The 15,494-nt window shown below is 46.7% G+C and overlaps 1 pseudogene; it reads right to left on the bottom strand.

The window, feature by feature from the left end:
• Window positions 1-1,403: 1,403 nt before the first annotated feature.
• The window catches only part of LOC101105367 (BOLA class I histocompatibility antigen, alpha chain BL3-7-like), a 16,462-nt pseudogene continuing 2,371 nt past the window's right edge, over window positions 1,404-15,494 (bottom strand).

The raw sequence follows: 15,494 nt of genomic DNA, 5'->3' as shown, positions 1-15,494 counted from the left end.
AGGCAGGCCTGTCCAACAGAATGTTCTGTGATGAAGGAATTGTTCTATATCTGTGCTGTCTAGTGAGGGAGACACTGGCTCCATGTGGCTATTTCAGCACCTCAGACATGACTGTTGTGATGAGTACTTTTATTTTATTTAATGAATTAATTGTTCAAATATTTTTATTTATTCTGTTGAAGGCTAGTTGGTTTACAAGGTTGTGTTAGTTTCTGCTGTGTAGCAAAGTGACTCAGTTATACACATTTATTGGTTCTTCTTTATGTCCTTCTCCATTATGACTTATTCCATGGTGTTGAATACCTGTGCTATCAGCGTTTATTCATTCTATTATTTTTTAAAAATACTTATTTATTTATTTAATTGGCTGTGTTGGGTCTCAGTTGCAGACCACAGGATGTTCACTGCATCATGAGGGATCCTTTTCATCCAGGTATGCAGGTTCAGTTGCTCCAAGGCGTGTGGGATCTTAGTGCCCTGCGCAGAGAGTGAACCCTTTTGCCCTGCATTGCGAGATGGATTCTTAACCACTGGGTCACCAGGGAAGTCCCCTGTTCATCCATTCTTTATGGAATGGTTTGCAGCTAACTAACCCCCAACCCCCAGCCCCCTCCCCAGCCCCCTCCCAGCCCCCTCCCTCTTGGCAACCACAAGTCTGTTCTGTACCTGTGAATCTGTGTCTATTTTAATTTTATTTAATTCAAATAGCCATATATGACTAGTCACCAGCATATCGAACAGTGCATGTCTGGAATGTCCTTCACTTTCAGTCTCTTCCTCCCAAAAGTTATTGTGTGACTCATAGATTGATGCATGTTAAAATATAGTCTTTGGTAGCTCAGACAGTAAAGCATCTGCCTACATTGCAGAGTCCCTGGTTCGATCCCTGTGTCGGGAAGATCCCCTGGAGAAGGAAATGGCAACCCACTCCAGTATTCATGCTTGGAAAATCCCATGGACCGAGGAGCCTGGTTGTCTACAGTCCATGGGGTCGCAAAAGTTGGACACAACTGAGCGACTTCATTTTCACTTTATATGAATATAGTGGGTTTGTCTATTTAAGGTACAGCCTTAAAATGTAGCATGCACAGAAAGTTTCATTACTATGTGTTTTAGCAGCTAGAATGTTAAGCAGACTTTAAACAGACCATGGTATAGCACCTTCAGGTTAGAAGTGTTCAAAACTGCCCATCACGGGAGCGAATTCTTGGCTCTATTATACTGAGCTCTTGGTGTTTTCCTTAACCTGGTAAGCATAAGTAGACACAGAAGTGTTCATCCAACCCAAGACAAAGTATTTGTTAAACACAACATAAATCAAATACCTTGTAGGACTTGTACATACTTGCAACATTATGAAGCAGAAGATGTAACTTAAGAATCCACCACCTTAAAATTCTTTTAAAAAATAATTTTATTCATTTATTTTTGGCTGTGCGGGGTCTTCATTGCTCTGTGAGCTTTTCTCTATTTGTGGCGAGTCAGGGCTACTCTCTAGCTGTGGCACATAGCTCCTCGTTTCAGGGGTTTCTCAAGCTGGAAAGAATGGGTTCCATGGTATTCTTCCCCATCTACACTTTCCCCTCAAATTCAAGCAATTCTTTTTCCTTCACCCTTGGACTCTTGTCTCCTAGACAAAAACATACATGACTATTTTACACTTGGGAAATGAAGAGTTGTATGACCCACAGATGAAAAATCATAGAGATCCATAAATCTTCTCTGTGTGAATCAAACACTCACAAAGACACAAACACACGCCCCTGTTCAAACTCAAAGACGCAGAAACAGCTGTGACAGGACTTCCCTGCTGGTCCAGTGGCTGAGAATCCGCCTGCCAGTGCACGGTCCACACCTGCAGTCCCCGGTCAGGAGCTGAGACCCCACAGGACACGGAGCTACTGAGCCAGCACGGCGCAGCTATGGAAGTTCAGCTGCTCCGGAGCCCCTGCGCCACAATCCATGTGCTGCAAAGGAGCAAGGAAGCTCCCTCGTGCTGCGACTAAGACCCAAAGCAGCCAAACAAATACATATTTTTTAAAAAAGAGTAAAGAAGAGGGAAGGAGGTTGAAGAGGGGACTGAGGAGAGAGGAGGAAGTGCACTGAGTCAGGAAGTGGCTTCTGGAGAATGCAGGGTGGAGGCCCCTGAGATCTGAGCTCAACAGCTTAGACAGTGACGGTCCCAGCACCTGGGCAGCAGCCGGAAGATGAAAATAAACTAAAAGTAATGCAACCAAATATCTCCCGTGTGAGGATTACAGTTCTTTTAACGTTGTCCTTTATCACTTTCAATCCTTTGTAACTTATTTGACAGTGAATCTTTATTATATCATGTGTTATACACATACATCATAATCAGAATTATAAAGCTTCATTTAAATTATTAAGAAAGAAGGCAGGTGGGGAGAAAAGTGAAGAGCTGGGTCCTGAGGCTGGACTGCTGAGTTCCGTGCCTGGGCTCCGGGCAGTGACTCACACGGGCTTTTCTTCTCTTCTCAGGACCGAGTTCTCTGTGGAGGCCAAGCAGAATCTTTACCTTCTTTTGAGAGGTGTGGTCATCTGTTTGGACTTTGTCACCTCTTTGATACTTTTAGGGAAGTTTTTGTATTTTCCATGGCATTTTCAGCTATTTACTGTGGGAAGAATTGTCCGTACAAGTCAGCCCATCTTTTCCCGTGGTGGAATTCTATGGTGCAGTCAACATATGATGGGTCCTGGAGCAAAGAATGTGCGTTCTAACACGTGACTTGAAGGTGTTTGGTCAAAGGTTTTACAAAGGCAAGGTATTTGTCAGCTCATTTTTCAAAAGCATTATTTAACTCCACACAAGAGGACTGAGAAGATACTCCAGCATAAACAAAATAACTAATTCACTCAAGTCCTCTATTTAGAAACCACTGCAGTTAGGAATTCCTTATTTCTCTTCTCAGAAATGTACATCTAGACGTTAATGAATACTGTTATGTCAGGGAAAGAGCTCAGGGCACAGGAACAAATTATTTGCAAACTCACATGTATGAAAAAGAACTTACTTTAGAATATACATAGAACCATTACATTCAACAATATAAAAATGAACAGCAATTTAATGAAGGAAACGTCTGAACAGACACCTCTTCAGGATGATATGGAAATACATACAAAAGATGCTCAACATCACATGTCATGAAGACATGCAAATAAACACAGCAATGATACATCCTCACACACCTAGTAGAGTAGCTAGAACCCAAGAACTGTGGATGCCAAGTGCTGACCAGGACATGGAGCAGGAGAAACCCTCGCTCACTGTGGCAGGAATAGGAAGCAGCGCGGTCGCTAGAAATGAGAGTCAGCAGTTTCTTATGAAGCTACACAGAGACTCTCCATCCAGCCTGCTCACCAGTCTAGTACTTCTCCATCTCACTGGAAAACTCATATTTGCACAAACCCCTGCACACCAGAGTTTATATCAGAGTGCCCCTTAAGTGTGGACTGCACGTGGTGACTTCCTTCCAAAGACTACAGTGTGGACAGTGAGGAAGTAAAAATAGAACTTCACAAGGAGAGACCGAGGAAATATACCTTAGGTGGGTGCTGAAGTGAATTTATTAGTGATATTCCAGTGGACAGTATAAACCCTTGATGCATGGAGAATGTCACTTAAGTCATCTCTGTGGTCTTCTTTCCTAAAACCCAACTCAACTAGAGAGACATTCCACACTATCCCTGAGCAATTCTCAAAAACATCCAGGTCATCAAACAAAAAGGGAAGTCTGGGAGACTGTCACGGCCAGAGGAGCCTGAAGGAGACATGATTAGAACCTAATTTATGTCATTTGTCTTGGATAGGCTCTTGGGTCAGCAAAAAGAAGATCCCACCAGGCAAGGAAGGCTTCCAGGGCCCAGCCTCCATCCTCAGACTCCCGCTCTCTTGCACCTCGGTTCCCTCCAGCCACCAGAGCAAACAAGGCTTGAGCATCCAGTATGTGCCAGGCACTGTCCTGAGCACTTCCCATATCAACTCAACCAGCCCTCACCACATCCCTGAAAGGTCACCCGTTTTGGAGATGCAGATGAGCACAGAGGGAAAATAACTTGTCTAGAGTAACTCAGCTAAGAGGGTGGGGGAGGACACGCTGGGCTGCAGAGTCCCCAGGTGGAGCGCCCACTCTCCAGTCTCCAGGGACTTGGTCCGTCCTGTGATACCACCACACCGTGCAATACACACACACGACTCCTTATCAGCGGCTTCCCTCTATATAGACCACAGCTGCCCCGTCAACTCCTCTCCATCCTCAAGGCTGATTTCAAATGTGCCTCCTCAGGAAGCACGTCCTGAGCTGCTCCCAGACTAGAGAGATGCCCTTGCTCTCTATTCCAAATGCCTATTTTCCAGCTGGACTATTTAGCATCGAAATACACAGGGCACGTTCTTAGGGTTCCCTTGTGGCTCAGCTGGTAAAGAATCCGCCTGCAGTGCAGGAGACCTGGGTTCCATCCCTGGGTTGGGAAGATCCCCTGGAGAAGGGAAAGGCTACCCACTCGATATTCTGGCCTGGAGAATTCCATGAGCTATACAGTCCATGGGGTCACAAAGAGTTAGAGCCGACTGAGCGACTTTCACTTTCACCTAATACATCCCCAGGGCCTGGCAGAAAGCATGTGCTAAGTAAATATCTCTTCAGTTAAAGAAGTAATAAACTTCCTCAAAGCATCATTGGGATTCCCAGGTGGCCCTAGTGATAAAGAACTCGCTGGCCAATGCAGGAGGCGTTAAGAGACTCGGGTTTGATCTTTGGATTTGGAAGATCCCCTGGAGGAGGGCAAGGCAATTCACTCCAGTATTCTCACCTGGAGAAGCCCATGGACAGAGGAGCCTGGCAGGCTACAGTCTATGGGGTTGCAAAGAGGCGGACACGACTGTGTGACTTAGCACGCACGCACACAAAGTGTCATTAGAGAGAACTTCATGTTTATAGTATTGATTGGCTGAAATATTTGGACCAAACTTCCCACTTAATAGCCTTTTTTTTCCCCCTGATGAGATATAATTTGCTTAAAAAGAGACTCTTCAAATTTGAAGAGTGTTATCTGAAGGCTTGAAAATTCTGTCTGACCATAGAATTCAAAAATAGGTCATTTCTGTAGAAGCATTAGAGAGACAGAATTGGGTTCATCATAAGGTATTGTTTTTATTAACAATTACAATTACACAGGAATCAGCTTCTTTGGGAGCAGCTGAATTCTCCATCACTAAAGGAGTTCAACTGTTTCCAGAGAAACAGTATATAGAGAAGGGTGATGTTGTGAGAGGATCAACCCCAAGGTCTCTGAAAGCCTCTTCCTCTCTGAAGTTGCCATACCAATGGGGCACTGGGCTGGTTGTCTCAGGACCTGGCTTCCACCAGCTGTGTGATCCTGGGCTGGGCACTTCTGAGTCTCATTCCAAACACTTGATACTTAAGCTGTGATTATATCTGACTGACTTCAGAGTAATAAATGGAATAAATTGGATAGTACATGTACATTTTTGTTTTCTTTTCTTTTTTTTTGCATCATAACAGGCAAAATCAGCTCTTTTCCTTCTTTCATTTTTTTCTGATAGCACACCACATACCAACAACAACAGCAAATAATTTTTTAAACAGAAAAAAATTCACCCGTAGTCTCACTACCTAATATGATAATAGTACCTTCTCCATTCTCTTCCAGTGTGACCAAGAATCTATTTATTCTTAGTAATCTATTGTAGGTTATTAAAAAATTTTTTTTCTTTTTTCTTTTTTTCACCATGCCCTGCAGCCTGTGGGATCCAGGTTCCCCTCCTCGACTGATCCCTAGTTCTGCAACCCTGCATTGGAAGTGCAGTCTTAACCACAGAACCTTCAGGGAACTCCCTATTGTAAGTTCATAAATTTACAGAAGTCAGAACATTGCACAACTATTCTTTCCACAAATAGCAGCACACTAACAATAAGAACAAAGGAAAAGCCAAACACACAGGCCTTTAAAAAATTTTGCAATATGAAAGTGATGATAAACTCACGATTTTTCTAAATCTCAGAGAGAAGAGAGTCAGGCTAGCCACACTATTGTCCAGACCACCTTTGGACTCTGTCTGTAACATCAATCCTTCCCCAAGTCTCCAGCCTGCTTGCCAGCCCTGAATCTTTGGACGCACAAGACCCTTAGACTCATGAGCCAAGTTTTAAAATAAATCTCTCTCTCTCTTTCACACACACAACACAACATTTCTCACACACTGGGAACGGATCATTACTCATAAATAGTAGAGTTTACTTTCAATCCACTGGTTCTGACCTCAGGATAGAGCTCTGCGGTGTTTTTGCACGGCTGTGTCTGAACCAGGTCCAGGAGTCCCTACACTTACTGCCTCTGGTTTGTGGATGGACACTTTCATCAGGAACTTTCATCCTCCAGAACAGTGAGGCGGGGTGGGAAGACTCTTGCGTGGTTGATGGAGGAGCCAAACTACTTTGTCGATGAGACCAAGCTCTTGACGAGTCAGGTGAGGATTTCCCACTAAATCTGAGAAATGTGCAGTGATATCACAGCCAAACCTGGAGACTGGTCTGAACAAAGAGCACCCACTGATGAAAGCAGGCAGGAGGCTGGGAGAAAGCAGGGGGAGCGGAGCTCTCCACCTCTCCCCAGTCCTCAGGAGTGAGAGGCCCTCGGGATGGGCTTCCCGTAGCATCAGGTGAGGCAGGGGAGTGAACACAAGTCATCACCTGAGAATGATGGCTAGGGTCTGTGTGCCATTAATTAATTATTAATTCAGCAATCTCACTGCTCAAGGATGCATGCTTAGCAAATAAGCTGGGGGTTCTGGAGATGGGGAACCAGATTATAACCTAGTGTTGGTCATTAGAGGGCTGACAATGACTGTGTGGATGACACTCCCCTACTTCTGGGAACTCCTGATGGACCCTCTGGTACATGTGCAGAGATGCCCCAGACCAGAACCTCCTTCAAGGCTAAAAGTGAAGCAGAGGAATAGTGTCCTAAAGTTCATAGGCCAGACACCCCAGCAGTTAGAGAGTTTAATGAATGAGGTGGAACTTTGGATAGAACTTCACCCATGTGGATGATTAGGATAATCATAAAAGACAAAAAGGAAAAGAATGAAAAAACAAAATAAGAAAATGAAGACATTGCAAGCAGTCAGGAGTTAGTGTGCAGCAAGGTGGGGGGTGCAATCAGGCACAGTGGGTCCAGGGAAGATGTTGTAGTTTAATAATTTCTCATTAAAGTCACTTGAGGGTTCAGCTCTGTTGAAACAGTGTGTGGAAGGCCTTGCAACCAAGTCAAGACATAAACCAGAGGTATAATCAAAGCTGAATGGTGAGGCTGCTCAGCTCTTATCTGTTGAGTCTTACAGGAGCAAGAATTCAACCAAGGTTTCTCCAGTGGTCACATTCAGTTACCTGCACAGACCCACTTCTAAGGGCTCACAGTGTGAGAGGAGGGGGACACGCAGTGATGCTGGGAGTGTGTCAGTGCTGGTCTAGGACCTGGAGCTGGAGACTCTGGAGCCCAGGCAGGGTGTGTTGAATCCAGGCTGGGGCAACCCCACAGTTACTTGTATTTGATTCTGAAATTCATTCAGGAATTTTCTCAGCACCAATTTGGTGCTTGTTAGTGCCAAGCTGTTGTTCCTCAGCACTTGGAGGACAATTGTACTGAGCTGGGTGTCCTCCTCCGTGAATTCTGTGCCCTGTGACTCCGTGCTCAGGATCGTGTGCTCAGAATACAAGTCCACTGGCACAGAAGAGACCTGCAGGATCTAACCCTCGGTTTAGGGGAAATAAACAGAGAACAATGGGAGTTGAATACCTTGCCTAGTTAACACAGTTCAAGCAAAGTCCAAGTCTGAAAGTCTCCATCCAGTGCTTTTTCAAAACATCCTGTACCCAAATGTAGACCACTCCTCATGGCAAAGCTGACAGCAAGTAAAAGAAATCAGAATCAGGGAACTATATTAGTTTGTCCTAAAACTCAGCAGTGGCCACAGCACTGGAAAAGTTCCACTTCATTCCAATTCAAAGAAGGGCAATGCCAAAGAATCTTCAAACTACCACACAGTTGCACTCATCTCTCATGCTAGCGAAGTCATACTCAAAATTCTCCAAGCCAGGCTTAAACAGTATGTGAACCGTAGATTTCTAGATGTTCAAGCTGGATTTAGAAAAGGCAGAAGAACCAGAGATCAAATTGTCAATATCCGCTGGATCATAAAAAGAAAGAGAATTCCAGATATTCCAGAAAAAATCTACTTCTGCTTTATTGATTATGCCATAGTTTTTGACTATGGATCACAACAAACTGTGGAATATTCTTCAAGAGATGGGACTACTAGACCACCTTACCTGCCTCCTGAGAAATCTGTATGCAGGTCAAGAAGCAACAGTTAGAACCAGACATGGAAAAAGAGACAGGTTCCAAATTGGGAAAGGAGTACGTCAAGGGTATATATTGTCATCCTGCTTATTTAATTAATATGCAGAGCACATCATGTGAAATGCCAGGCTGGATGAAGCACAAGCTGGAATCAAGACTGCCAGGAGAAATATCAGTAACCTCATATATGCAAATGACACTACCCTTATAGCAGAAAGGGAAGAGAAACAAAAAAGCCTCTTGATGAACATGAAAGAGGAGAGCGAAGAAGCGGGCTTAAAACTCAACATTCCAAAAACTAAGATCATGGCATCTGGTCCCATCTCTTCATGGCAAATAGATGGGGAAACAATGGAAACAGTGACAGACTTTACTTTGGGGGGCTACAAAATCACTGCAGATAGTGACTGCAGCCATGAAATTAACTGCTCCTTGGAAGAAAAGCTATGACCAACCTAGACAGCATATTAAAAAGCAAAGACATTGCTTTGCCAACAGAGGTCCCTCTAGTCAAAGCTATGGTTTTTCCAGTAGTCACATATGAATGAGAGTTGGACTACAAAGAAAGCTGAGCACTGAAGAATTGATGTTTTGAGCTGTGGTGTTGCAGAAGACTTTTAAGAGTCCCTTTGACTGCAAGGAGATCAACGCAGTCAGTCGTAAAGGAAATCAGTCCTGAATATTCATTGGAAGGACTGATGCTGAAGCTGAAGCTCCAATACTTTGGCCACCTGATGCAAAGAACTGACTCACTGGAAAAGACCCTGATGCTGGGAAACATTGAAGACTGTCAATATAAATTCCCTTTTCTTTCTGAAGAAAAAAAATGCTTTTAAATGTGGATTTAAGACCCCTTTCTGGCCACTCAGTCTCATATACCTCAGGGCTTCCCAAATTGGCTGATCATCAGAATTGCTTGTGGGCCTTCTTATGAAATGCTCAGCCTCTCCCCAGAACCACCTTCTCAGAGTATTAGGACAAGACCAAGGGATTGCTTCTTTAACAACCTCTGTGTGTGAGGCTGATACACAGCATGTGGGAATCCTGGTCTATGTTCGTTCTTGCTACTAAAAGTGTGATCTGAAGACCAGCAGCATCAGCCCCAACCTTATTACAAATTCAGATTCTCAGGCTCTACTCCCGACTGTCTAGATCTAATGAGGGTCCAGGGGAGCACCAGCATCCCCACCCTGGACACCGCACTAATCCTACAGGCTCCTCCACTGCATCGCTCAGCCTTCACCTCCTGATTCTGCTCAGCAGTTAGACTGACGCTTCTAGCGAGCAGTCACACCAGGTCATCTTCTATTCAAACCATCTTATGAGTCCACATCTTTCACAGACATCAGACACCTTCTAATATGCTGGAGCCCCACATGATCTGGCCAGACACTGGATCTCATATCGCAATTCCTCGCTCCTCCAGCCACACCTGCCTCCTGGCTCTTCCTTGAACACACACACTCTCCTGCCCTCCTGCATTTGCACTGGAGGCTCCTCTGCCTGGAGGGCACTCCCCCCAGACATGCTTGTGGACATTCTTTCATGTCCTTCACATCTTTACTCAAATATCATCTCCTCCACGAGGCCCACACTGACCACCCTAGTGAGGCAGCCACATTCCGTGGACCCACACGCTTATACTCGGGGTCACCTTCCTCACAGCACTTGCCAATCTCTCGGCAGACACTGAGACCCTTATTAGGCTCACTCTGCCCCCCTCACCAGAACACACTGCATGAGGCCAACAAAGGGTGTCTGTTGTTAGTTCACTGAGGTTTCACAGATGCAAACATAGAGCATCATCTATCAGGCACACAACAAATACCAGATGAAGGAACGATCAGTGTAGACGCCTCTGTATCCCATCTTCATTAATGTGGACTCAGGCCACTTGACTCTCGCGGCAGCTACAGCACAACATCCCCTCACACTGACATCAGTGCTGCCTGTGCTTCCCCACCAGGGCGCATCACCCTCCCTCCCACACCGACTGTCTGCACTCTACACACATTGATATTTTCTCTTCAGAAAATATCCCAGGCAGACAGGTTGCATATTCCTCCTGCTGTGACTATTAGGCAGCACTTTTTAAGCCCAGGAGTTTGGATTGGAAGAGGTCAGCAGTCTCCTCACTTCTTCACATTATGCTAATAGGAGCACAGACACCTTCAGATGCAGCTGCAGAAAGAGTAGTCGGGGGTTCTGACGTCACAAAGTGGGACTGAGCACCACTCAGTCCCCACAAGGCAGCACTCTCACACTGTGAGAGAAAAAGAATCAGGAACCAGTTCAGGTCGGTCATGTAAGGGCTGACATTCTCCACAGACCCCCACACGCTCACATGTCCCACTCAGAGACCCCCAGCACCCAGTGTGTCCCCTCTGCCCCAACTCCTCTCCCAATCTAGATGCCCCAGGGTCTCACCTTTAGGAACCGTGAGAGACACATCAGAGCCCTGGGCACTGTCACTGCCTGGGGGAGAACAAGACCAGGACATGGTCAGAACCCACAAGAGAAACTAGAGAAGGCACTTTGAGGAGGGTGAGCCCCCCATGGCCTGTCTGCACCGTCACAAAGGTCTCAGGAATCACGCCCTCCGTACTTACTTGCAGCCTGGGTGTAGCCCCTTCCTTTTTCACCCGTGAGAAGAAAGTATCACGTGAGTGACCAGGGAGAGACCGAGTCATGAGACCCTAGAGGAACTCCCTAGTCCTGGATGACAAAGAACCTTTCAGACTGTGACCAAAAATCCAGGACAGGCTCAGGAACATGAAGGAAGGACATGTGAGGGGACCGGAACAGCTGCCCTCCTGGAGGTCTGTTCTCCCCAGGGATATTCCCTCCTGACCTTCAAATGCTGAGAAACAGGCCCCCAGCTGGAATTATGAAGATGAAAAATCTGTCTTTCATTTTCACATGTACTTTACAAAAGGGTCAGTCTTAGCATCAGCTCAGATTCCACATGTGTATGGAAGGTACTTTCCAGTAACGAGGCAGGAAACATCCACCTGGGTCAGAAACCTTCCCAGTGAGAGAAGAAAACTCAGATCCCTCCCTCCTTTCCCTACCTGAGTGCTTCTTCCTCCAGATCACAGCTCCAGCCACCACAGCCACCACGAGGAGGACCAGGCCAACAATGATGCCCATGGTGAGGAAGGAGGTCTGAGGAGGTTCTGTGGAAGAAAGGGAAGGGGCCCAGACTTCAGGCTTCAGTCCTGACCTTGCTGAACGTATCCAGAAGGGCTCCTGCTTTATCTGAGAGGAAGCTCCATTCCGACCCCCTCCTTACCCCACCTCAGTGTGAGGGGCTCCTGAAGCCCCTCGTGCTGCACACGGCACGTGTATCTCTGCTCCTCTCCAGAAGGCACCACCAGGGTCGCCCACTTCTGGAAGGTTCCATCCCCTGAAGGCCTGGTCTCCACAGCCTCCATGTCCTGAGTCTGGTCCTCCCCGTCATGCTGCCAGGTCAGTGAGATCTCCTCAGGGTAGAAGCCCAGGGCCCAGCACCTCAGGGTGACCTCATGGTCAGAGATGCGGTGATGGGCCACATGTGTCTTTGGAGGGTCTGAAGAAGAAGAATCAGAAAATTCACATTCCATGGGCGACTGAAGCTGTACCACGTGACCATGCTGAGAATGGTCGAGATAATGGGTTTGAAAAGAAGCAGCACAAACACCAGACACCAGCCTGGACTCCAGGATTGGGGAAAACTCCTAGTTCTTGGAAAGTTCTGGAGTCAGGGTGAGGGCCAAGGTAGGAGGCTCCATATAAGGGGAAAATACAGAGTAATGGTCCTGATTTGGGAGGAGGCTGAATGTCTCAGAAAAGCTGGAATCTGGCCTCCTAAGATGGTCTGAGGGTTAGAACAGGCCTTGAGAGAGAAACTCATGATTCACAAGATGGCAGTCAGGGTCAAAGGGCACCGCTGACCAGTTATTTCAGGGATGGGTTTACTGTCCTTCAGAGAAATGGGGCCACTGCTGTGTCACTGTCTTGTACAAAATATGAAAACCTGGGGGATTCCCCCTCCTCCAGACAGGAAGTTCGGGCAATGTTTCTGGAAGAACCCCATTTTCCTCTCCTCATTGAAAGTCGGCTCCAGCTTGAGAGGAGATCAGGGAGGCCCGGTGCCCCTCATACCTGCCCGCAGCGGCGTGTCCTTTTCGGTCTCCAAGTGACTGCACGCACTTGACCTCCAGGTAGTTCCGCTGGAACTCTGCCTCACCGGAGATTTCCCACTTGCGTTTGGTGATCTGAGCCGCCGTGTCCGCCGCGGTCCAGGAGCGCAGGTCTTCGTTCAGGGAGATGTAGTCCGCACCGTCATAGGCGTTCTGCCAGATCCCGCGGAGGAGGCGCCCGTCCGGCCCCACGTCGCAGCCAAACACCCACTGGAGGGTGTGAGACCCTGACCCGCCCCGACCACCCGCGGTGATTAAACCCAAACTGAAAATGAAACTGGGTCAAGCCCCCCCACCCGCCCCCGCCTCCTCCCGAATCAGAGGGCGGTGAGGGTCCCGCAGTGTCGGGGTGACCCTCGGATCCAGAGATTCGGGGCGACCGACCCCAGCCAGTCCCTGGGGATGGGGGTCGTGACCTGGACCCGGGCCCGTCTCGCTCACCGGCCTCGCTCTGGTTGTAGAAACAGCGCAGGATGTTCAAGCCTGTTCACAACCTCTGTTGAGCTTTCTTGGCATCTCGTGTCATCTCTTCCCAATATTCCGGCCCCTCCTGCTCCATCCACGGCGCCCGCGGCTCCCTTCTTGGATTCGGGGCGTCGCTGTCGAACCGCGCGAACTGCGTGTCGTCCACGTAGCCGACGGCAATGAAACGCGGCTCCCCGAGGCCGGGCCGGGACACGCAGGTGCCGAAATAGCTCGGGGAGTGGGAGCCTGGCGGCGGGGACGGGTGAGACCTGGCCCGACGTTCCTCCTGGCGCGGTCCCGGGTCAGAGGTGATCAGGCCGGGAGTCGGGGGGAGGCTAGGGGCACGTGAGACGGAAAAGGTCGGAGAAGGACCGGGACTTCTTGGGGCAGAGAAAAGGGGGCAGGAAGAAGGGGAAGGACAGGACGGGACCAGGCGGGCGAGGACGCGTCTGGGCGAGGGCGGCGCGGTGGCTCCTTCCTTGGGGGTCCTGCCCACCCCACTCCCCCCCCCCGGCCCCCGAGCGGTCCCCTCGCCCCTTCCCGCAGAAGCCGTTCCCTCCCCACCCCGCACTCACCGGCCCAGGTCTCGGTCAGGACCAGGGCCCCCGAGAGCAGCAGGAGGAGGGTTCGAGGTCCCAAGACCCGTATCCGCCAGTCTGGGGAGGCGGAGGCGGGGTGGGTACCGGTGGAGACTATGACCTGGAACCGCGTGGCCGCTGATTGGCCTCTAGAAACCAACTCCCAATGGGAGTGAGAACTAGGCCCGCGACACGGGCAGAAATGCACAACACAGTTTGCAAGAGAAACTGAAACTCGAGGAGAGTAGGGATCCCCAACACAGACAGTCCTCGCCCCAAACAAGGCCTTTGACTCTGAGACGCTGAGACCTTGAGAACCGCAGCCAGTACCTGGGACTTTGCCCTGATCCCTCCTCTCCTGCACCGAGAACTCTGCAGTCACACTGTCCCCGAGTCCTGGCCCAGCGCCTGTGTAGTCAGAGATTTTCAGAACATTTTGGTCAGGATATTTATACAGTCCTACAAATTCGGGAGGACCCCAAGGATAATTTTGTGTATGCGGTTACTTCTGTCGATATTCTCCGTAGTAGAAATAACAGTTTAAACATTTTCACCTATTTTCTTTAGAATAGTGTTAATAACCCATGATTTTTATATGAAAAATAACAATTTCTGCAAATAAACTCTATAGTGGAAACAGTGGAAGTTTTTTCATTATTATATTTTTGCAAGTCTTTTTCTTGTCTGTCTCATTGGATTTTATATTTGTTTTGCATTGAATCCGTTATTTTGATTGAAATCTATGAAAATAAAAAGGACCATACATATGTCGGAGTAATATTTTTAATAACCTTTCCTGTTATTTGTGGATGTTTTCTTTGATACAAAGCTAAAACTATGCAAGTGATAGTTTCTTAAAACTTATTTTTCCAGTGGACCTGAAACAATATCATTATTTCCTATTCTGTTCCATTAAAATCCATAAGCCTATTTTGCACACTGGATGTCACTTGTACTAATGTAAGATTGTTTAGAAGTAATTCATTGTTTCACTAAATTTTATAGATCTTCCAATGTCATTTCTTCTTTCCAATAAAAATTGCATTCCATGAAAAAGAGGGTAGTTCAGCTCATACAAATGATTTTCCTTGGGACATAGGACTTTGGAATGTAGCAGAAATGCTTGATGTATACTTCCCATGTCATCATAGAAGATAGTTCTTTTTAAGAAAAATAACCATTTATTAGCATTTTGAGATACGACCATAAGCCTATTATTTTCCTAAAAGAAGCAGCTCATTTTTACAGTAGGGAAAACAACAGAGCAATATTTGTGCAAGGCATATATTAAGATTAGAACACCATTTTCTGAATTTTGCTTAAGCATGAAAAACTTGAATGGCTAGTATTCACACCAGTTTTTTTTTTTTTTAAGTATTGATAGTTTTTGATACTTTGAAATAGCAAACCAGGAAACAGGAGAGCAACCTGTATTAAGTATTAGCAGTCAATAAAGTCTCAAATGATGGTAAGACACTAGATACCAGGTAATCCAGAAAGATTGTTCTGAGGGAAAGAATTGCAAATGCAATATTTCTGAAGGAAGCATTAAAAACAGTTAGAGCATATATGTCATTAAAATGTTATATCTCAAAATGAGAAAGCTGCATTCAGATTGACACAAAATAATTCTAGAAAAGAATGTAAGATTCATTAATATTAAATCTCATTAGTAACATTAATGAGAAGCTTATTAAGAAAAAGTGTCAAGAATATACTGAAGAACTCTACAAAACAGATCTTAAAGACCCATATAACCATGATGGACTATGGACGGAGCTTCGTGACATTGTATAGCAGACAGAGATCAAGACCATCCCCACGGAAAAGAAATGCAGAAAAGCAAAATGGCTGTCTGGGGAGGCCT

The sequence above is a fragment of the Ovis aries genome, chromosome 20, assembly GCF_016772045.2.
Source record: "Ovis aries strain OAR_USU_Benz2616 breed Rambouillet chromosome 20, ARS-UI_Ramb_v3.0, whole genome shotgun sequence".
Classification (NCBI taxonomy): domain Eukaryota; kingdom Metazoa; phylum Chordata; class Mammalia; order Artiodactyla; family Bovidae; genus Ovis; species Ovis aries.
Note: the sequence above shows the minus strand (reverse complement) of the source record. Positions and strands in the feature narration are given on the sequence as shown.